General features: G+C 44.0%; 1 long non-coding RNA gene across 2 annotated transcripts in view; it reads right to left on the bottom strand.

Moving 5' to 3' along the window:
* Positions 1 to 22339, bottom strand: part of LOC134929229 (uncharacterized) — a 105813-nt gene that overhangs the window by 33654 nt on the left and 49820 nt on the right. Inside the window, exon 2 of one of the 2 annotated variants that reach the window (XR_010178399.1) lies at positions 12279 to 12982. The exons of the other annotated variant lie outside the window; for it this stretch is intronic. This is a non-coding gene — a long non-coding RNA (uncharacterized LOC134929229). The remainder of the gene's footprint in view (positions 1 to 12278; positions 12983 to 22339) is intronic. 2 annotated transcript variants of the gene reach the window in all.

Genomic DNA, 22339 nt, shown 5'->3' with positions numbered 1-22339 from the left:
GACAGATAATGCCACAGCCGGGGGTCACTTTGATATAGTGCCCTGCGGCCGTGGCATCAAAAATCCAACTATTCACTCCTGGCCGGGGTACCCTGGGGGAGTGGGGACCCCTTCAATCAAGGGGTCCCCCCCCCCTGCCACCCAAGGGCCAGGAGTGAAGCCCGAGGCTGTCCCCCCCCCATCCAATGGGCTGCGGATGGGGAGGCTGATAGCCTTTGTTGTAAAAGAAAAGATATTGTTTTTAGTAGCAGTACTACAAGGCCCAGCAAGCCTCCCCCGCATGCTGGTACTTGGAGAACCACAAGTACCAGCATGCGACGGAAAAACGGGCCCGCTGGTACCTGTAGTACTACTACTAAAAAAATACCCAAAAAAAGACAAGACACACACACCGTGAAAGTATAATTTTATTACATACATACACACATACATACATACTTACCTTAAGTTCCCACGCAGGTCGGTCCTCTTCTCCAGTAGAATCCAAGGGGTACCTGTTGAAGAAATTATACTCACGAGATCCAGGGGTCCAGGCTCCTCGGGAAATCCAGGGGTAATCCACGTACTTGCATAAAATAAGAAAACGGAAAGCCGAGCCACGAACTGAAAGGGGCCCCATGTTTTCACATGGGACTCCTTTCCACGAATGCCAGAAACCCACTCTGACTGATGTCTAAGTGGGTTTCTTCAGCCAATCAGGGAGTGCCACGTTGTAGCACTCTCCTGATCGGCTGTGAGCTCCTGTCCTCACTGACAGGCAGCACACGGCAGTGTTACAATGTAGCGCCTATGCGCTACATTGTAACCAATGATGGGAACTTTCTGCCCTGCGGTTGACCTAAAGTGACGTCACCGCTGAGCAGAAAGTTCCCATCATTGGTTACAATGTAGCGCATAGGCGCTACATTGTAACACTGCCGTGTGCTGCCTGTCAGTGAGGACAGGACCACACAGCTGATCAGGAGAGTGCTACAACGTGGCGCTCCCTGATTGGCTGAAGAAACCCACTTAGACAGAAGTCAAAGTGGGTTTCTGGCATTCGTGGAAAGGTGACCCATGTGCAAACATGGGTCCCCTTTCAGTTCGTGGTCGGGACACCGTTTTGTTTTTTTTGTCAAGTACGTGGATTACCCCTGGATTTCCCGAGGAGCCTGGACCCCTGGATCTCGTGAGTATAATTTCTTCAACAGGTACCCCTTGGATTCTACTGGAGAAGAGGACCGACCTGCGTGGGAACTTTAGGTAAGTATGTATGTATGTGTGTATGTATGTAATAAAATTATACTTTCACGGTGTGTGTGTCTTGTCTTTTTTGGGGTATTTTTTTAGTAGTAGTACTACAGGTACCAGCGGGCCCGTTTTTCCGTCGCATGCTGGTACTTGTGGTTCTCCAAGTACCAGCATGCGGGGGAGGCTTGCTGGGCCTTGTAGTACTGCTACTAAAAACAATATCTTTTCTTTTACAGCAAAGGCTATCAGCCTCCCCATCCGCAGCCCATTGGATGGGGGGGGACAGCCTCGGGCTTCACCCCTGGCCCTTGGGTGGCTGGGGGGGGGGACCCCTTGATTGAAGGGGTCCCCACTCCCCCAGGGTACCCCGGCCAGGGGTGACTAGTTGGATTTTTGATGCCACGGCCGCAGGGCACTATATCAAAGTGACCCCCGGCTGTGGCATTATCTGTCCAGCTAGTGGAGCCCGGTGCTGGTTTTAAAAATACGGGGGACCCCTACTCTTTTTGTCCCCCGTATTTTTGGAACCAGGACCAGGCGCAGAGCCCGATGCTGGTTGCTTAAATATGGGGGAACCCCTGTCAATTTTTTCCCCATATTTCTGCAACCAGGATCGGCTCAAAGAGCCCGAGGCTGGTTATGCTTAGGAGGGGGGACCCCACGCAATTTTTTTTAATAAAATAACAACTTTCCCACCCCTTCCCACTGATATACATGCACGGATCTCATGGATCCCTGCATGCCTATCCAATCACGGAAAAAAAAAGTAGGTCTGTTTTTTTTTAGCACTTTTTTACGAGTTGTAATTTTTCACGGCAGTGTTTGTTTGTTTTTTGCTTTGCACTTCTTAGTAAATGACCGAGATTCATACTTAAACAGCCGCGTTTTGACCGATGGTGTATTCATTCGTAATTTTTTACCTGAACTTGCAAAAAATTACGAATGCCCTCATCACTGCCGTGATTAGTGCTTAGTAAATTACCGAGATGACACTTTGATGAAAAAACGGCATCTCGGTCAAAATCGGGAGCTTAGTAAATTTACCCCTGTGTGGGCATTTTTATATCTGGCACTGTGGGAACATATCTGGCACTGTGGGCAGTTATGTATCTGGCACTGTGTGGGCACTTATGTATCTGGCACTGTGGGGGCATTTATGTATCTGGCACTGTGGGGGGCATATCTGCACTGTGGGGGCATTTATGTATCTGGCAATTTGGGGGCATTTATGTATCTGAACTGTGGGTGCATATCTGGCACTGTGTGGCCATTTATGTAGCTGGCACTGCTGGTGGGGCATGTCACGTGTAGCTGGCACTGCTGGGGGGGCATGTCACGTGTAGCTGGCACTGCTGGGGGGGCATGTCACGTGTAGCTGGCACTGCTGGGGGGGCATGTCACGTGTAGCTGGCACTGCTGGGGGGCATGTCACGTGTAGCTGGCACTGCTGGGGAGCATGTCACGTGTAGCTGGCACTGCTGGGGGGCATGTCATGTAGTGTTCCCGCTAGGCGTCTGTGGCTAGGCAATGTGTCTCAGTGCTCTCCCTGGTGCAATGTGTCTCAGTGCTGTGCCTGGCGCAAAGTGTATAGGAGGTTCTACCTGGTGCAGTGTGTATTAGCTGCACTACTGTGTGGTGTAATGCAAATTGCCACTATTATGTGGCCATGTACCTTCCCCACAAAGTAACTCCCCTTAATTTTTGCTGCGCGCCTTCGGCGCGCACTGTCCATGCTGTGGCATGCAGGTATGGGAACAACAAGCAGTATGTACATCATTTTGCCCTCCTAACTTAAAAATGTGCCCTCCCTGTGATCAGCACCATGCCCTAAAAGGTGAACACTATCATATGTAGCTGGCACTGCTGGGGGGCATGTCATGTGTAGCTGGCACTGCTGCGGGGCATGTCATGTCTAGCTGGCACTGATGCGGGGCATGTAATGTCTAGCTGGCACTGCTGCGGGGCATGTTATGTGTAGCTGGCACTGATGCGGGGCATGTCATGTCTAGCTGGCACTGCTGCGGGGCATGTCATGTGTAGCTGGCACTGCTAGGGGGCATGTCATGTCTATCTGGCACTGCACATTATGTGTATCTGGCACTATACTGGAGACATTGTGTGTAAGGAACACTACTGTGGCTATGTGTAAGGCTGCTAATTGTGTGAAAATATATTTATAGTTTGATGATTCGAAGTTACGAGGCCACGCCCACTTTTCCAGAGGCCACGCCCACTTTTACGGGAGCGCACGCGCCTTCGGCGCGCGCATGGGGGGGGGGGGCGCTTTTACATTTTCTCGCTCAGGGTGCTAGTAGGCCTGGAGCCGGCCCTGCAGATATGGATACTAGAAGTGACACAGAGCTGCAAGATACAGCAATGGCCTACTGTACTGTACTACTATATACTGGTGGTCACCACAATGCTGCACTGTACTACTATATACTGGTCACACAACAATGCAGCACATATTGAGCACAGATCAGGATTCTAGAACTGAGTCTGACACGGAGCTGCAAGATACAGCAATGGCCTACTGTAATGTACTACTATATACAGGTGGTCAGCACAATGCTGCACTGTACTACTATATACTGATCACAACAATGCAGCACAGATATGGATACTAAAAGTGACACAGAGCTGCAAGAAACAGCAATGGCCTACTGTACTGTACTATTATATACTGGTGGTCACCACAATGCTGCACTGTACTGCTATATACTGGTCACACAACAATGCAGCAGATATTGAGCACTAATCAGGATTCTAGAACTGTGTCTGACACGGAGCTGCAAGATATAGCAATGGCGTACTGTACTGTAGTACTATATACTGGTGGTCACCACAATGCTGCACTGTACTACTATATACTGGTCACACAACAATGCAGCAGATATTGAGCACTAATCAGGATTCTAGAACTGTGTCTGACACGGAGCTGCAAGATATAGCAATGGCGTACTGTACTGTAGTACTATATACTGGTGGTCACCACAATGCTGCACTGTACTACTATATACTGGTCACAACAATGCAGCACAGATATGGATACTAGAAGTGACACAGAGCTGCAAGAAACAGCAATGGCCTACTGTACTGTACTATTATATACTGGTGGTCACCACAATGCTGCACTGTACTACTATATACTGGTCACACAACAATGCAGCAGATATTGAGCACTAATCAGGATTCTAGAACTGTGTCTGACACGGAGCTGCAAGATATAGCAATGGCGTACTGTACTGTAGTACTATATACTGGTGGTCACCACAACGCTGCACTGTACTACTATATACTGGTCACACAACAATGCAGCAGATATTGAGCACTAATCAGGATTCTAGAACTGTGTCTGACACGGAGCTGCAAGGTATAGCAATGGCATACTGTACTGTAGTACTATATACTGGTGGTCACCACAATGCTGCACTGTACTACTATATACTGGTCACAACAATGCAGCACAGATATGGATACTAGAAGTGACACAGAGCTGCAAGAAACAGCAATGGCCTACTGTACTGTACTATTATATACTGGTGGTCACCACAATGCTGCACTGTACTACTATATACTGGTCACACAACAATGCAGCAGATATTGAGCACTGATCAGGATTCTAGAACTGAGTCTGACACGGAGCTGCAAGATACAGCAATGGCCTACATTACTGTACTACTATATACTGGTGATCACCACAATGCTGCACTGTACTACTATATACTGGTCACAACAATGCAGCACAGATATGGATACTAGAAGTGACACAGAGCTGCAATATACAGCAATGGCCTACTGTACTGTACTACTATAAACTGGTGGTCACCACAATGCAGCACTGTACTACTATATACTGGTCACACAACAATGTAGCAGATATTGAGCACTGATCAGGATACTAGAACTGAGTCTGACATGGAGCTGCAAGATACAGCAATGGCCTACTGTACTGTACTACTATAATATACTTGTGGTCACCACAATGCAGCATACTGAGTACAGATATTGAGCTTTTCAGGCAGAGAACGTAGCCACATTCTCTCCGCTCAATCTACAATGCACGAGTGAAAATGACGGTGACGCGCCTTTCTTTATATGGAATATGAATCTCGTGAGAATCTGACAGTGGGATGATGACGTTCGGCCTTGTTTGGGTTAACCGAGCATGGCGGGCAGATCCGAGGCTGCCTCAGACCTGTGTAAAACACGTGAAGTTCGGGTGGGTTTGGATCTTGACGATCCGAACCCGCTCATCTCTAATATGTAAAAGTGAAACTTTTCTGGTATCCTTATTGTGGCACCCCATTGGCGTTGCCACAAACTGTAGTGTAACTTTTGTGTACCTTCCCATGCTAAATGCATCCATGGCTGTACACTATTAAACTTGCAGCAGGGCAAGGGTTAATTGTGCCCTGAGTGCTGCACCTGGCACAGGGACACTTACCAGTTAGCATGAAGCATATGAATCCCAGGGAGAGAGAGAGACAGCTAGCACTGTGGCATTTACAGCCATCTTTGGGGACACTTGGCAATTGGGTAGCAGCCATCTTAGGAGGACACCAGCAGCAACTTGGAGCAGAGGGTGCTGTGGAGTAACTCACCCAATTCCATGGCATTCCTGTTGACCAGAGGGATGGTAGTGCGACAGCGCCAGTCAGAGGACAAGGTGAGTTGCAGGTACCACAGAGAGAGAGACTCATGCACTACCATTCACAGAAACTTATTAAAAGCAGTGAGAGCCCCAGTTATAACTCCTCATTATACAAGATCGGACTATACACTCCCCAGAGTATTTACTAAATGACTATCCACAGGCTTGCTAAGTCTAGCACAGCTAGGTGACTACAGCTGCAGTAGCAGTTCACTGTAAGCACTGCTAACCCACAGCAGTGCAGAAAAGGCTCATATAACTTCAACATTACAGGCAGCAAATAACTAAGGATTCAGCTCTTCAGAGACCTGCTGCTTATAGGGCCTAATTCAGACCCAATCGCAGCAGCAAATTTGTTAGCTAATGGGCAAAACCATGTGCTCTGTAGGTGGGGCAGATATAACATGTGCAGAGAGAGTTAGATTTGGGTAGGTTATTTTGTTTCTGTGCAGGATAAATGCTGGCTGCTTTAGTTTTACACTGCAATTTAGATTTCAGTTTGAACTCACCCCACCCAAATCTAACTCTCTCTGCACATATTATATCTGCCCCCCTGCAGTGCACAAGGGGACTCATTCCGACCTGACCGCACGCTAGCTATTTTTTGCAGCGCTGCGATCAGGTCAAAACTGCATATGCACCGCATTGAGCAGGTGCATCTGACACGGTACAAAGCAGATCGGTGCTGGGTGATGGACTTAACAAAGAATCCATTCGCACAGCCGATCGCAAGAAGATTGACAGGAAGAAGGCATTTATAGGTGTCAACTGACCATTTTCAGGGAGTGGTTTGAAAAATGCAGGCGTGTCCAAGCATTTGCAGGGCGGGTGTCTGATGTCAATATCGGGACTGAAGTGATCGCAGCGGCTGAGTAAGTTAAGACCTACTCAGAGACTGCACAAACTGTTTTTGTACCACTCGGCTGCACAAGTGTTCGCACACTTGCAAAGCGAAAATACACTCCCCCATAGGTGGCGACTATCTGATCGCAGCGCTGCAAAAAATAGCTAGCGAGCGATCAACTCAGAATGACCCCCAAGGTTTTGCCCATTAGCTAACAAATTTGCTGCTTTGATCAGATCTGAATTAGGCCCATAGTTGTTATTGTTGCACAGATAACGAGTGAAAGCAAGCATTAAACCATTTATATTCGAGGAAATCTCCCCTCCTTTGAACAGAGCAAGCCTATACTTGTAAAGCTTTTATTTTCAGTGTAAGCCTTTCAGTTTGAACAACTGGGCATTATACTAAGTAACTTTAGTAGTTTTTAAAGAATACTCCAATGAGAACTATTTAAACTAGTGTACGGGGCCTCAATAGTGGTGCAATTTATGTGTGATTATTTTTAAATGCCTTTATTAATTTGACAATATTATTAATTGTTGATAGTCAATTCTGTGATGTTTTTGCTGTATTGTGTGCCGTATATACAAAGTGCATGGTTCTGAAATCAGATTGATGTAGCAGTAAGTAAAGTACTGGCGTATGAGTTTCATGTATACTGTATCCATTATAAGTATCCAATGCTTGTGTGAAACATTTTAAAGCTTTTACAGCAAGTTAAGACTTCACTGACAAGTTCTGGTACAATAACACTTTATAATGGTCTGTCAAATTTAATTGACTGAGCTGAGTTTACAAATACTTACCAGCAAGGTGTACTTACCTGAGTGTCACCTTATTGTTACACAATTTACCAAAAAATCAAGTTCCTTTAGAATGGTCACTTAATACGTGAAGACTTTTTATTTAATTTAAGACTCATCAAAGTCAACACTGGTACATCCAAATCCCAACAACTTTTTGTTGAAGATGATGGCTCCATCATCAGCATGAAAGTAAGAAAAGGATGTTGTTGCACCCAAGCCTATTTTTCTAGTCAAATAATATCAGCTGCGAAAAATTACAATATTGGCAGTAAAGAATTATTGCACATAAAACATGCTTTTTCAGTATGGAGACAACATCTTGAGGATTCGTCCAACCAGTGACAGTTTTTACTCACTACAGAAATCTGTAATTTATATGAACTGCTAAACAATTGTCTTCTAAACAGGTCAGATGAATTCTTATTTCAGTTTACTTCATAATTGCATATTGATCTGGATCCAGAAAGCTGACACCCTCTCTAGAATGTTTTCAGAACCCCATATAAAGGAAACTCTGGAAACACAATTCTGAATTGTAAGAACATATCTTTTATGTTTCCACTGTTTCTATTGATTTACTCATCTTCAGAAAATTGTATATTAGCGTGACTATTTTTTTAAAACATTCTTCAGAGGATGTTAATGTTTTACAAAATCTATTGCACTGGACTGAACGTCATTACCTTTATGTACCTGAGTCAGAAAGAGCAGAAGTATTAAAATTTAGTCAATGACTGCTGGACATTTAGTAGTATATAAAAGTCACGAATTGATGGACAAATATAAAGGAAGATATTAAAAGTTATTTAATAACATGACTGATGCATACCCAGAACAAGATGCCATTCAACACCCCATCTTCCAATCCATTATTCAATTTTGCCCTTGGTAATCAATTTCTACATCTTTTACGTCTTTTAAAATGATGATGATCAATGCTGTATTGGATCATTTCGCAAAAATGTTTAATTTTATCTCAACCAACAAGGTAAGGTGTCCAGTACTGGACTAAATGTGGAATTAATGATTCAGGAAATATTCAGTCCTAATGGCATTCGTGATTATTTAGTTACAAACTGAGGTATTCAAACTACTTCCCAGTACTGGAAGAGTTTCAGCACCACCCATGGGGGTATATTTACTAAGGTCCCGATTTTGGCCGAGTTTGTTTTTTTTCCAAAGAGTCATCTCGGAAATTTCCTAAACACAAATCTCGGCAGTGATGAGGGCATTCGTATTTGTTTTAACGGCAGAGTTCACAAATACAAATGAATATACCATCGGTCAAACACACCTGTTATTTTATAGAACTCAGTAATTTACTATGAATTCGTATTCACAATCACTGCCGGCAATAGCCAAACACTGCCGGTAAATGTTCTAATTTGTAAAAAAAAAAAGCAGTTTTCAAATAGACCTGCTTTCTGGATACGTATTCTGATAGGCATGCACGGATTAGTGAGATCCGTGAATGCTCATCTATGGGAAGGGGTGTGAAAGTGTTAAAAATAAATAAAAAAATTTGCGTGGGGTCCCCCCTCCTAAGCATAACCAGCCTCAGGCTCTTTGAGCCAGTCCTGGTTGTAAAAATACAGGGGAAAAATTGCGTAGGGTCTCCCCATATTTAAACAACCAGCACCGGGCTCTGCGTCTGGTCCTGGTTCAAAAAATACGGGGAACAAAAGACGTGACCCCAATTAACTTTGCGGTTAACCGCAGACCATAAAGTTCCCATCATAGGCTAGAATGGAGGACTGAGATCCTCCATTCTAGCCGCTGCGCTGAGCCTGATTGACAGGCAAGGAGCACACAGCTAATCAGGAGAGCACCATGACGTGGTGCTCCCTGACTGGCTGATGGGACCTTCACTGACAGTAGTCACGGGGGGTCCCGGCAGTCGGAAAAAGGGGTTTCATATGTAAACATGGAACCCCTTTAGTGAAAGGGATCGGGTTTTAGTGGTTTGTTGTATTTTAACCCCCTGGATGCTACATGGAATGAAGAGGACTGAACTTCACCGGATAATAGGTGAGTATTTTGGGCATCTTTTCACAGGTCCACCATGGATTCTACGGGACAAGAGGATCGAGGGGCTCCGTGGTACAATAGGTAAGTATGACAGTGTGTAAGTGTGCATGTATGTAAAATAAAGCTTTACTGTCACGGTGTGTGTGTTGTGTTTTCTTAGGGGTATTTTTTTGTAATAGAACTACAGGTACCAGCGGGCCCATTCTTTCCCCGCATGTTGTTACTTGTGGTTCTTCAAGTACCATCTTGCGGGGGAGGCTTGCTGGGACTTGTAGTTCTACTACAAATAACAATATTCTTTATTTTGACACAATTCTATCAGCCTCCCATCCTCTGCCTACGGATGGGGGGCAGCCTCGGGCTTCACCCCTGGCCCTTGGGTGGCTGGAGGGGGGGACCCCTTGATTTAAGGGGTCCCCACTCCTCCAGGGAACCCAAGCCAGGGGTGATTAGTTGGGGGGGTAATGCCATGACTACAGGGACCTACATAAAATACCTGGCTGTGGCATTATCTCTCTGGCTAGTGGAGCCCGGTGCTGGTTTGAAAAATACAGGGGACCCCTATGTCTTTTGTCCCCCGTATTTTTTGAACCAGGACCAGACGCAGAGCCCTGTGCTGGTTTTTTAAATATGGGGGGACCCTACGCAATTTTTCCCCTGTATTTTTACAACCAAGACCGGCTCAAAGAGCCCGAGGCTGGTTATGCTCAGGACAGGGGACCCCACGCAATATTTTTTAACCCTTTCAACACTTAGGAGAATGTACACAATGAAGCCCTGTACGGATCTCACTGATCTCGCCGGGCTTCATTGTGTTATGTCCGGCAGTGTTTTACTAATCACTCCCGTAAAACACTGCCCGACTATACTATTCACATCGACGTCAGAATATACAAAAGAAGAGGACTCAGCAGCTTAGTAAATTACATCAAAATAAAGCAAAAAGTTGCAAAAAAAATACTACCGATACTATTCGAGATGAATCTCCCACCAAATCGGCACAAATAGGATTCTTTGTAAATATACCCCCTGGAGTGAATGTTACTTTTTCTTCATCCTTCAAAACACAATGATAAAATTGGTCAAATACATGCCAGTCTCACTACTTCAATGAGTGAGATTTGACCAATTGAATCCAGAATGCAGCATTACAATTCCTTAGATACATTCATTGAGCAGAATCCCTCTCCTCAAATATAAATGAGTCATTGGGGATAATTTGTGTAAATCTTAGCTGATTTCAAAATGTAAAAACATATCTGCCCAGCACCTGTTACCTGGCAGTACTGCGGTGCTTCCTAAAATCACATCCATCCGGTGTCTGATTCTGACCGTGCAGCACTAGTGGATAGTAGACAGGAACTGAGAGCATGAGCAGTTAATTATGCAGTGCGTCAACCTGACAGCACACCTCAGACAAACGATGAGGAGATAGAAGAGAGTGTAAGAGGCAGAAGAAAAAGAAATTAAACAAGTGAAGAAAAAAAGAACAGATGTCCCAAGATGAGCAAACTCTATGGGTAAAGGAAAACTGGCATACAACAGCAGTGTTTGGTTTGGAATGGAGACAGCTGGGGCACTAGGACTATAGAACATTCAGTTATACATAAATTAATTGAAATGCAGAAGTACAGTATATGTATAAATAGTACTATGGGATTTAATACCTTGAAATCACTGTATTAAAAAAAATAATATTCTGTGGCTAGAATAACATTTTATATTTTAATTTTAAAAAAGCACAACACACATCATATAATAATTAATAACCCATACAATCACTAAATTAAGATGGGAAGAACCAGAGGATTATCTGGAGTCCAAATTAAACAGTATAAATGAAAAGTCCAGCATATCATATAAGGCTTCTACTTATTATTAGCTGTTCTATCCATTCTTCACATGGGAATTTCTAAATTTCACGGTTGTACATATACATGAGTGTTAATAATTAGGTAAATCTATAGAGATATAAATTTGAGATGTCTTAATGTAAGTAAATATTAATCCATGGTTCTTGGCGTTACCTGAGGAGCACCTGTAGCATATACGGTAAAAAGTGACAGGACCCTTTTTGTAAATAGAACAATATGGCAATAGATCAAAGGCAACACTCTATTAAAACAGCAATGCATACTAATAGCCCCCCTGCATCCCCTTAGGGGAGATTTATAAAAATTCTAATTACGTAGTTTTCCTATTTCCTACCTGAAGAATACATATGTTAAATTTCAGCTTCCTAACATATTGGGAAGTAAAAGAATTCATGATGAGTCAGTCAGTCAGTCAGTCAGTCAGAGAGTGAGTGAACGATATGGTAAAAAGTACAATATAACAAAGATTTGCTAGATTTCAGTGCGCTGCCCACAGCCGCTATTCGGGTATCACTAACGAGGTTCCTCCACCCTCAAATCACACCGACAATCACAAACATATAGGATACCACTGAGTCAGCGCTGTATGGAGGTCAAGATCGATCGTATTCTTATAATCTCTTTCTCTTAGCCCGACAGACCGAAAAAGGAAAGAGAAATGTGGGACATAGTGCAGTACCTTAAGGTTAAAAAGGTTTTTAATCACACACGTTATACCACACAAAAATGTTAAAACATCCTGAATACTACCACTTTTTGTCAATAAAATATACAGCCTACTATGCTGTTTGGCATTCTTTGGTGGACTCAATCCGACACAGATAAAGGTAATGGGTAATTACCAGAAAAAGGTAGAAACTGGCAAAATACAGTTCCACAGGCGTGCAGACATCAGGCCTTTCCGGCTGCAGCGGGAGAGTTCTCTGGTGTCAATTCAGCCTTCTTAATCTGGCATAGATGTACCACGTCCTCCTCTGGTCAGCTAAGTCCACTGGGGCACCCACGCGTTCCGACCCTGCCTGGGTCTTTCTCAAGGTCAGCTCCCTCTGTGAATGCCTCATCTATCTCCTGGTCTGGTTTAAAAATCCCCCTCTCTCCTATGATTGGTCCCGGCACAGCTGGTCACTATACATAGATCATCCTAATAGTCTCTGACACTCGTGTGCCGGGTACCGCCTCCCTATGACATCCTCTCTGAGTGTTTCCAATCGGGATGTCGCTATGCTCTATCAGTCCGGTCACGTGATCTCTCAATGGAGCGTCATGATCTCCTCTGATCTCCAACTCCCTTGTGTGAATGCGTTCAGAATCTCCTCCTCCGGTCACATGAGGAGGCGTACGTCAGTGCGTCATTACGTCATCGCGTCATGTTGTTACCCGTTGTCACGGTAACCATTCGCTCTCGTAATCACTACGGCATCAAGGGTTGTTATGGAGACCACATTTCAAAACAAGTCCCGGACTGCTTGGATCGCTTACCAAACTTCAAAAGCTGATAGTATACAGAAAGTTCAATGCTCTTATGAGCGTTTAGGGATCAATTTCTCTACGGATGAGAAAGGTACATATTAAAATAGTGTAATAGAAAAAAAGTTAGTTTAAAAGCAAAATCCTAAAAGGCTATACACTACAGGAACCATTTTACTTCAAAATCTATGTTTAACCCTCCCGGTTGGAGGGTACCCATATCATAGATTAAACGCATTTCAGCCTTAGCTAATTGAGTAGAGATATCGCGCCTTCTCCAGTGTCCCTGAACCCACTGTAGGCCCACAAATCGTGTAATCGCTGATACTGAACACCCATGCACCCTCTTAAAGTGATTAGAGAGTGCATGGGTTTCCAAGCCCCTCTTAATGTTCCTGATGTGCTCCCCTAGTCTAACCTTTAGCGGTCTTGAGGTCCGCCCTATGTAAACTAAATTACATTCGCAAATTGTCCATTTGGGCGTTATCATTCACACAACGCAAGCCACGCATCTGTAATGATGACAGCAGGTCAACCCCCTTTTCATCCCCTTAGGTGAGGTTTATTAAAATTCCAATTATGTAGTTTTCCAATTTCCCACCTGAAGAATACCTATGTTAAATTCCAGCTTCCTAACATATCGGAAAGTAAGAGAATTAGTGATGAGTCAGTTAGTCAGTCAGTGAGTGAGAGATATGGTAAAAAGTGACAGGACAATTTTTGTAGTTTATTAAATTCTACCATTGGAGGTGCAATTCAAATTTTGATCTGATAGTCCATTTGGGAGTTATCGTTCACACAACGCAAGCCACGCATCGGTAATGATGACATTAGGTCAACCCCCTTTTCATCCCCTTAGGTGAGGTTTATTAAAATTCTAATTATGTAGTTTTCCAATTTCCAACCTGAAGAATACTTATGCTTTCAGCTTCCTAAAATATCGGGAAGTAAGAGAATTAGTGATGAGTCAGTCAGTGAGTGAGTGAGTGAGTGAGTGAGTGAGGGCTTTGACATTTACAGTATATATACTAATAAACCCATATTCACCAGATTATAATGCATTTTAGAAATAGACATTACAGCGGCTGTCCATGTACTAGACCAGGTGACGAATGTTAATAGTCTGCTGTATAGGTATTAACCTGAAAGTATTGTATATCCAGATTAAATAAAAAGTCTTTGTTCTTAGCAGTAGATATTACAATTGATTTTTTGGCCTCTTAAAGCTGCCTCAAAAAGGTTTGTTAGTTAGGAGTCACTGAGGGCAGAGTCTCTCTTCACAAATATTAATTAGTCATAGGGGATAATTTGTGTATCATTAAAAAAAATACTCTTGTTATTTATGTATGGTGATTTCAAAACCTGTATTTGTATTGTATTGCAGCTTTGAAATTGCTCTATAAAGAGTATGGCGGTCTCAAAAATGCACTATGTATTATATGACAGTCTGTTCTAGCCATATTATTTTATACTGTTTCTGTTAGAGATGAGCAGGTTTGGTTCTCAGAGAACCGAACTCTACTGGACTTCACGCTTTGAGCCCAGTTCCGAGTCAGGCTGGGTTTTCCCACCTGACTCAGAAACCAGAACGAGGCAAAACGTCATCATCCCGCCGTCGAATTCTCGTGGGGTCTGGATTCCCATATAAGGACCCACGTGTCGTTGCCATTTTCACTCCGGCATTGGAGAGTGTAGAGAGAGGTATGTCTCCGTTCTCTCAGTGTCCTCAGTGTCTGTGTCTTGTGCTGCAGCTGTCCAGTCACAGTGGTTGAGTCCTCTGCTGCCATATGTTCAGTGCTGTCCAGTGGAGCTGTGTTGTGCTGCATCAGTTCAGTGGTGGTGTTTTGTGCTGCATCATTCCAGTCTTAGTGGTGGTGTCCTCTGCTGCCATATGTTCAGTGCTGCTGTATAATAAGTCCCTTACAGTGTTGCTGTGTTTTCCTGCATCAGACCAGTGGTAGTGTCCTGTGCATCAGTCAGTCCAGTGATTAGTCACAGTGGTGTCCTCTGTTGCCATATATCCAGTGCTGCTTTGCCATATGTCCAGTGCTGCTGTATAAATCCAGTCCATTGCAGTGGTGCTGTGTTGTCCTGCATCAATCTAGTGGTGGTGTCCCTGTGCTGCTGTATATGTTCAGTGATCCTGCCGTATGTGTCCAGCGGTACTGCCGTATGTGTCCAGCGGTACTGCCGTATATGTCCAGTGGTACTGCCGCATAAATCCAGTGATCCTGCCGTATAATTCCAGTAATCCTGACGTATAATTCCAGTAATCCTGCCGTATAATTCCAGTAATCCTGCCTTATAATTCCAGCAATCCTGCCATATAATTCCAGTAATCCTGCCGTATAATTCCAGTAATCCTGCCGTATAATTCCAGTAATCCTGCCATATAATTCCAGTGATCCTGCCGTATAATTCCATATACTGTAAATCCATATAATTCTGTATAAATCCAGTCCAGTGGTGCTGCCATATAAATTCAGTGGTGCTGTCCTGTCCTGTATATTATTTACTTTGAATAAAGGGGTTATTAATATTTAATCCAAATAATTTTGACAGGGTTTGCCCTGTGTGGTGTAGGGGTACACTCACCTGTGCTGCATATTATTATAATAGCTTCAAATTAAGGGGGGGGGGGGGGTGTTTGGTTTAGGCGTATGCTATCCTGTGCCACCAATATTGTGCGTGTATTACATCTATGTAAATTCCAGCATGTCCCATGTTGTTTGTGCCGCACACTTGTGTCGCTTAGTTTAGTCATACAGCTACCTCATTGCACCTCTTTTTCTTCTTTTCATGATGTGCTGTTTGGGGCCTAGTTTTTTAAAGTGCCATCCTGTCTAACACTGAAGTGCCACTCCTAGATGGGCCAGGTGTTTGTGCCGCACACTTGTGTCGCTTAGCTTAGCCATACAGCTACCTCATTGTACCTCTTTTACTTCTTTGCATGATGTGCTGTTTGGGGCCTAGTTTTTTTAAGTGCCATCCTGTCTGCCACTGCAGTGCCACTTCTAGTTTGGCCAGGTGTTTGTGCCGCTCACTTGTGTTGCTTAGCTTTGTCATCCAGCCACCTCGGTACAACCTTTTGGCCTAAAAACAATATTGTGAGGTGTTCATAATAGACTGGAAATGAGTGGAAATGAATGTTATTGAGGTTAATAATACCGTAGGAGCAAAATTACCCCCAAATTTTGTGATTTTAGCTGTTTTTATGTTTTTTTAAAAAATCATCCAGACCCAAAACCTAAACGCAAAAGGGTGGTTTTGGCAAAACCAAGCCAAAACCAAAACACGAGCAGGGAAATAAAACCAAAACCAAAACACAAAACATGAAAAGTGCCCGCCGCACATCTCTTGTTTCTGTAGTGTGTATGTATACTAATGTAATGCCCGTTGTAATTATTAATGTCATTTGCAAGCAAATAATGTATTTGAATGGTTGAAATTTGAATGTTGAAACATCTTGGTTGGGGTGCCTACTTTTCCGTCTTCGCTCCTCTTCATGTCAATAGTCGGCTACGCTACTGCATACAAACAATAAAAAGCATGATTACATGCTTGTACGTTAGAAAGGCCAAATGTAGTACTTTAGAATAGATATTAGACACAATTCTTACAGGGAAAATATACTCCATTGAGGATTGGAGCTTGTTGCTATGTTATATTTCCATTAAAGTTTAGTGATAAATTTAGCAAATACTGCAGAGAAATAAGGATTGACTGAACCTTGGAAATCAAAAGTGCGTGTGGTGCAAGTAGGATTCTGGATTAGTCGTTAGGCATTCTGGAAGCAACCAATAGGTTTATCAGGCTGAAACCTGGGATGTCAGCACTGAAGCCACTGTGCACTAAAATTAGTGATATCTCTGAAAGAGACCTCTTTATTCTACTTACTGCTGGTGGTGTTGGCACACTGTCAGCGCTTACACAGGAGTGGTCAATTTATGTATGTAAGAGATAGGACTGCCCAATGGACTAGCAATTTAATCTGATCCAAGTATCCTTCTCATCTAATGGGACACTAGAGACATATCTAATATCACAGTTGTATTTTTGCTTCTGTGAAAAAAAGCTTAACTTCACCCCTGATAGAAGCTACTGCGCTACTTCTCCTACAAAGATGAAATGAAGTACTGTATCAGCCATAAGGGGAAATTTATGACTAATTGTACCATGCAAATGTACATGTTATATAGCACTGCTGCATCTGCGTTCTCTAAAATACTGTGTTGTTGCAAAAGGGTAGTGGTAGCAGGTCAATGTGCCAAATCTTTCACCTCAGCCCAGGTCAAACCTCCACTATCAGATGTATCTACCTATTAGGGGCCCACATAAGGAGTCTCTGAGGTATATTTAATAGCCTTTATATTGCAAACAGGCATGATTTATATGTAAAGTGGCAATTTTTTAAGAGGCTTGTCCTCCCTTTGCCGAGGATGTTCTGTTATGGTGTCTTAGAAAGAAGAGCCATTAGAGAGACAACAAGAGGCTATTCAATATAGAAATAGACTGTATACCCTACTTATACCATAAAACAAGATAAAGGGAGGGACTAAGGTGGAACCAACTTTTTTCGCTAACAATCACATACTTGTAATACATAGTAATCAAAGAATATAAAGTTGCAACTACATTTAGTCTTACTGGTAATAAGCTTCTTACTTCTACAGAGAACAAATTAGCAAATAAAATATTTATTTAAATGAAGAAAAAAAGGGAGTTTAAAAAGTAGCTGAAAAAATACAATAAGCACAAAATACAATAATAATGTTTAAAGTCTTTTTAAATACCGCACCAATACTCCAAACTACCAGTCTAAAATATATATATTTATTAGAGATAAGCGGGTTCGGATCCCTGAGATCCGAACCCTACCGAACCTCCCTAGCTGAGTCTGGATCCGAGTCAGGCTCGGGTTTTCCCACCTGACTCGGAAACCAGAACGAGGCAAAACGTCATCATCCCACTGTCGGATTCTCGTGAGGTTTGGATTCCATATAAGTAGCCGCACGTCACCACCATTTTCACTCTGGCATTGAAGAGTGTACAGAGAGGATGTGTCTCCATTCTCTCAGTGTCCGTGTCTTGTGCTGCATCTGTCCAGTCACAGTGGTTGTGTCCTCTTGCTGCCATATGTCCAGTGCTGCTGTATAGGGTGCTGTGTTGTGCTGCATCAGTTCAGTGGTGGTGTCCTGTGCATCAGCCATCAGTCATTCCAGTGACCAGTCACAGCGGTTTCCTCTGCTGCCATATGTCCAGTGCTGTATAATAATAAGAAGTCCCTTACAGTGTTGCTGTGTTGTCCTGCATCAGATCAGTGGTGGTGTCCTGTACATCAGCCATCAGTCATTCCAGTAAACAGTCACAGTGGTATCCTCTGTTGCGATATGTCCAGTGCTGCTGTATAATAATAACAAGTCCCTTACAGTGTTGCTGTGTTGTCCTGCATCAGACCAGTGGTGGTGTCCTGTGCATCAGCCATCAGTCATTCCAGTGACCAGTCACAGTGGTATCCTCTGCTGCCATATGTCCAGTGCTGTTGTATAATAATAAGTCCCTTACAGTGTTGCTGTGTTGTCCTGCATCAGATCAGTGGTGGTTTCCTGTGCATCAGTCATCAGTCATTCCAGTAAACAGTCACAGTGGTATCCTCTGTTGCCATATGTCCAGTGCTGCTGTATAATAATAACAAGTCCCTTACAGTGGTGCTGTGTTGTCCTGCATCAGACCAGTGGTGGTGTCCTGTGCATCAGCCATCAGTCATTCCAGTGACCAGTCACAGTGGTATCCTCTGCTGCCATATGTCCAGTGCTGTTGTATAATAATAAGTCCCTTACAGTGTTGCTGTGTTGTCCTGCATCAGATCAGTGGTGGTTTCCTGTGCATCAGTCATCAGTCATTCCAGTAAACAGTCACAGTGGTATCCTCTGTTGCCATATGTCCAGTGCTGCTGTATAATAATAACAAGTCCCTTACAGTGTTGCTGTGTTGTCCTGCATCAGACCAGTGGTGGTGTCCTGTGCATCAGCCATTAGTCATTCCAGTGACCAGTCACAGTGGTATCCTCTGCTGTCATATGTCCAGTGCTGCTGTATAATAATAACAAGTCTCTTACAGTGTTGCTGTGTTGTCCTGCATCAGACCAGTGGTAGTGTCCTGTGCATCAGCCATCAGTCATTACAGTAACCAATCACATTGGTATCCTCTGCTGCCATATGTCCAGTGCTCCTGTGCCGCATATTGTGTTATATAACTCAAAATAATGGAGAATAAAAATTTGGAGGATAAAATAGGGAAATATCAAGAACAATTTACTCCTAGTGCTGAAGCTGCTGACACTAGTCATGACATAGACGATGAAATGCCATCAATGTCGTCTGCCAAGGCCGATGCCCAATGTGATAGTAGAGGGCATGTAAAATCCAAAAAGCCAAAATTTCAGTAAAAAGATGCCAAAAAATAAATTTAAATGATCTGAGGAGAAACGTAAACTTGACAATATGCCATTTACGACACGGAGTGGCAAGGAACGGCTAAGGCCCTGGCCTATGTTCATGACTAGTGGTTCAGCTTCACATGACGATGGAAGCCCTCATCCTCCCACTAGAAAAATTAAAAGAGTTAAGCTGGAAAAAGCACAGAAAAGAACTGTGCGTTCTCAGATGGTATCACAGATCCCCAAGGAGAGTCCAAGTGTGTCGGCCCCCTGCAAGTGCTGGAAGGAGCACCCACAGTCCAGTTTCTGATATTCAAATTGAATATGTCACTGTTGAAGTACACCAGGATATGGGTGTTGCTGGTGCTGAGGAGGAAGTTGAGGAGAATTCTAATGGTGATGTGGTTTGTTTAAATGAGGCACCGGGGGAGACACCTGTTGTCCATGGGATGAAGAAGCCCATTGTGATGCCTGGGCAAAATACCAAAAAAGCCACCTTTTCGGTGTGGACTAATTTCTCCACAAATCCAGACAACAGGTGTGAAGGCGTGTGTTGCCTCTGTCAATCTTTAATAAATAGGGGCAAGGATGTTAACCACCTAGGAACATACTCCCTTATACATCACCTGCAGCGCATTCATCAGAAGTCAGTGTCAAGTTGTGAAACTTTGGGTAAGAGCGTAAGCAGTCCGTTGACACCTAAATCCCTTCTTCCTCTTGTACCCAAGCTCTGCAAGCCACACCTCCAACTCCCTCAACTTCAACTTCCTCCTCAGCCATGAACGTCAGTAGTCCTGCAGGTCACGTCCCTGGCAAGAGGGACCAGTCCTCTCCTAACCGGCAATCCTCTGGAGGATCCTTGAGTGATACGCCTACTGCTGTTGTTGCTGCCACCTCTGCTGTTGTTGCTGCTGGGAGTCGATCGCCATCCAAGAGGGGAAGTCAGAAGACCACTTGTACTATTTCAACTAAGTAATTGACTGTCCAACAGTCCTTTGTGAGGAAGATGAAATATGACAGCAGTCATCCTGTTGCAAATCAGATAACTGAGGCCTTGACAATTATGTTGGTGTTAGATGTGCATCCGGTATATGCCATTAGTGCAGTGGAATTTAGACAATTGATGGAGGTATAGTGTCCCCGGAACCAAATCCCATCTAGGTTCCACTTCACTAGGCAGGCTATACCGAGAATGTACAGAGACGTCAGAAAAAAGTGTCCTCAGTGTCCTAAAAAATGCGGTTGTATCCAGTGTCCACTTAACCATGGACATGTGGACAAGTGGAACAGGGCAGTCTAAGGACTATATCACTGTGACAGCCCACTGGGTAGATGTATTGCCTCCCGCAGCAACAACAGCAGCAGCGGCACTAATAGCAGCATCTCGCAAATCCAATTCGTTTCTAGGCAGGCTATGCTGTGTATCACCGCTTTCCGTAAGAGGCACATTACTGACAACCTCTTACAGAAACTGAGGGACATCATTGCACAATGGCTTACCCCACTAAGACTCTCCTGAGCATTTGTGATATCGGACAACGCCACCAATATTGTGCATGCATTACAGCTGGGCAAATTCCAGCACATCCCATGTTTTGCACATACAATGAATTTGATGGTGCAGAATTTTTGGAAAAATGACAGGGTTGTAAAGGAGATGCTGTCGGTGGCCCGAAAAATAGCGGGTCACTTTAGACATTCTGCCACTGCGTGCCGAAGACTGGAGCACCAGCAAATACTCCTAAACCTGCCCTGCCATCAAGTGAAGAAAGAGGTGGTAACGAGGTGGAATTCAACACTCTATATGCTTCAGAGGATGGAGGAGCAGCAAAAGGTCATTAAAGGCTATACATCTGCCTACGATATAGGCAAAGGAGGGGGAATGCACCTGATTCAAGCGCAGTGGAGAACGATTTCTGTCTTGTGCAAGGTTCTCCAACCCTTTGGACTTGCCACACGTGAAGTCAGTTCAGACACTGCCAGCTTGAGTCAGGTCATACCCCTCAACAGGCTTTTCCAGAAGCAGCTGGAGAAATTAAAGTAAGAGCTAAGAGGGATCAATTCTGCTAAGTATGTGGGACTTGTGGATGGAGCCCTTCATTCGCTTTGCCAGGATTCAAGGCTGGTCAATCTGTTGAAATCAGAGCACTACATTTTGGCCACCGTGTTCAATCCTAGGTTTAAAGCCTACGTTGTATCTCTCTTTCCGGCATACACAAGTGTGCAGAGGTATAAAGACCTGCTGGTGAGTAAATTGTCAACTCAAGCGGAATTTGACCCATCAACAGCTCCTCCTTCAATTTCTCCAACCACTGGGGCTGCAAGGAAAAGGTTAAGATTTCCTAGCCCACCCGCTGGCGGTCATGTAGGGCAGTCAGGAGCGAGTGCTGACATCTAGTCCAGACTGAAGGGAGTGCCAACGATTACTGACAGGACTACTGTCACTGCATATGATTCTGTCACCATTGAAAGAATGGTGGATGATTATATGAGTGACAGCGTCCAAGTCGGCATGTCAGACAGTCCGTATGTATACTGGCAGGAAAAAGAGGCAATTTGGATGCCCTTGCACAAACTGGCTTTATTTTACCAAAGTTGCCCCCCCCCCCCCCCCCCTCCAGTGTGTAGTCCGAAGAGTGTTTAGTACAGCCGATAACATTGTCAGCGATCGGCATAGGAGGTTACTTCCACAGAATATGGATAAGATGATGTTCATCAAAATGAATTATAAATTCCTCCAGGAACACCTTGAGCAGCAATTGTCTCCGGAAAGTACACAGGGACCTGTGATGGTAGATACCAGTGGGGACAAATTAATACTCTGTGAAGAGGGTGAAGTACACAGTGAAAGGGGTGAGGAATCGGAGGATGAGGTCGACATCTTGCCTCTGTAGAGCTAGTTTGTGCAAGCAGAGATTGATTGCTTCTTTTTTGGTGGGGGCCCGAACAAACCAGTCATTTCAGCCACAGTCGTGTGGCCAACCCTGTCGCTGAAAT

Source organism: Pseudophryne corroboree, chromosome 5 (assembly GCF_028390025.1).
Source record: "Pseudophryne corroboree isolate aPseCor3 chromosome 5, aPseCor3.hap2, whole genome shotgun sequence".
NCBI lineage: Eukaryota > Metazoa > Chordata > Amphibia > Anura > Myobatrachidae > Pseudophryne > Pseudophryne corroboree.
The sequence above is the reverse complement of the archived record's forward strand: the minus strand, read 5'-3'. Positions and strand labels throughout refer to the sequence as shown.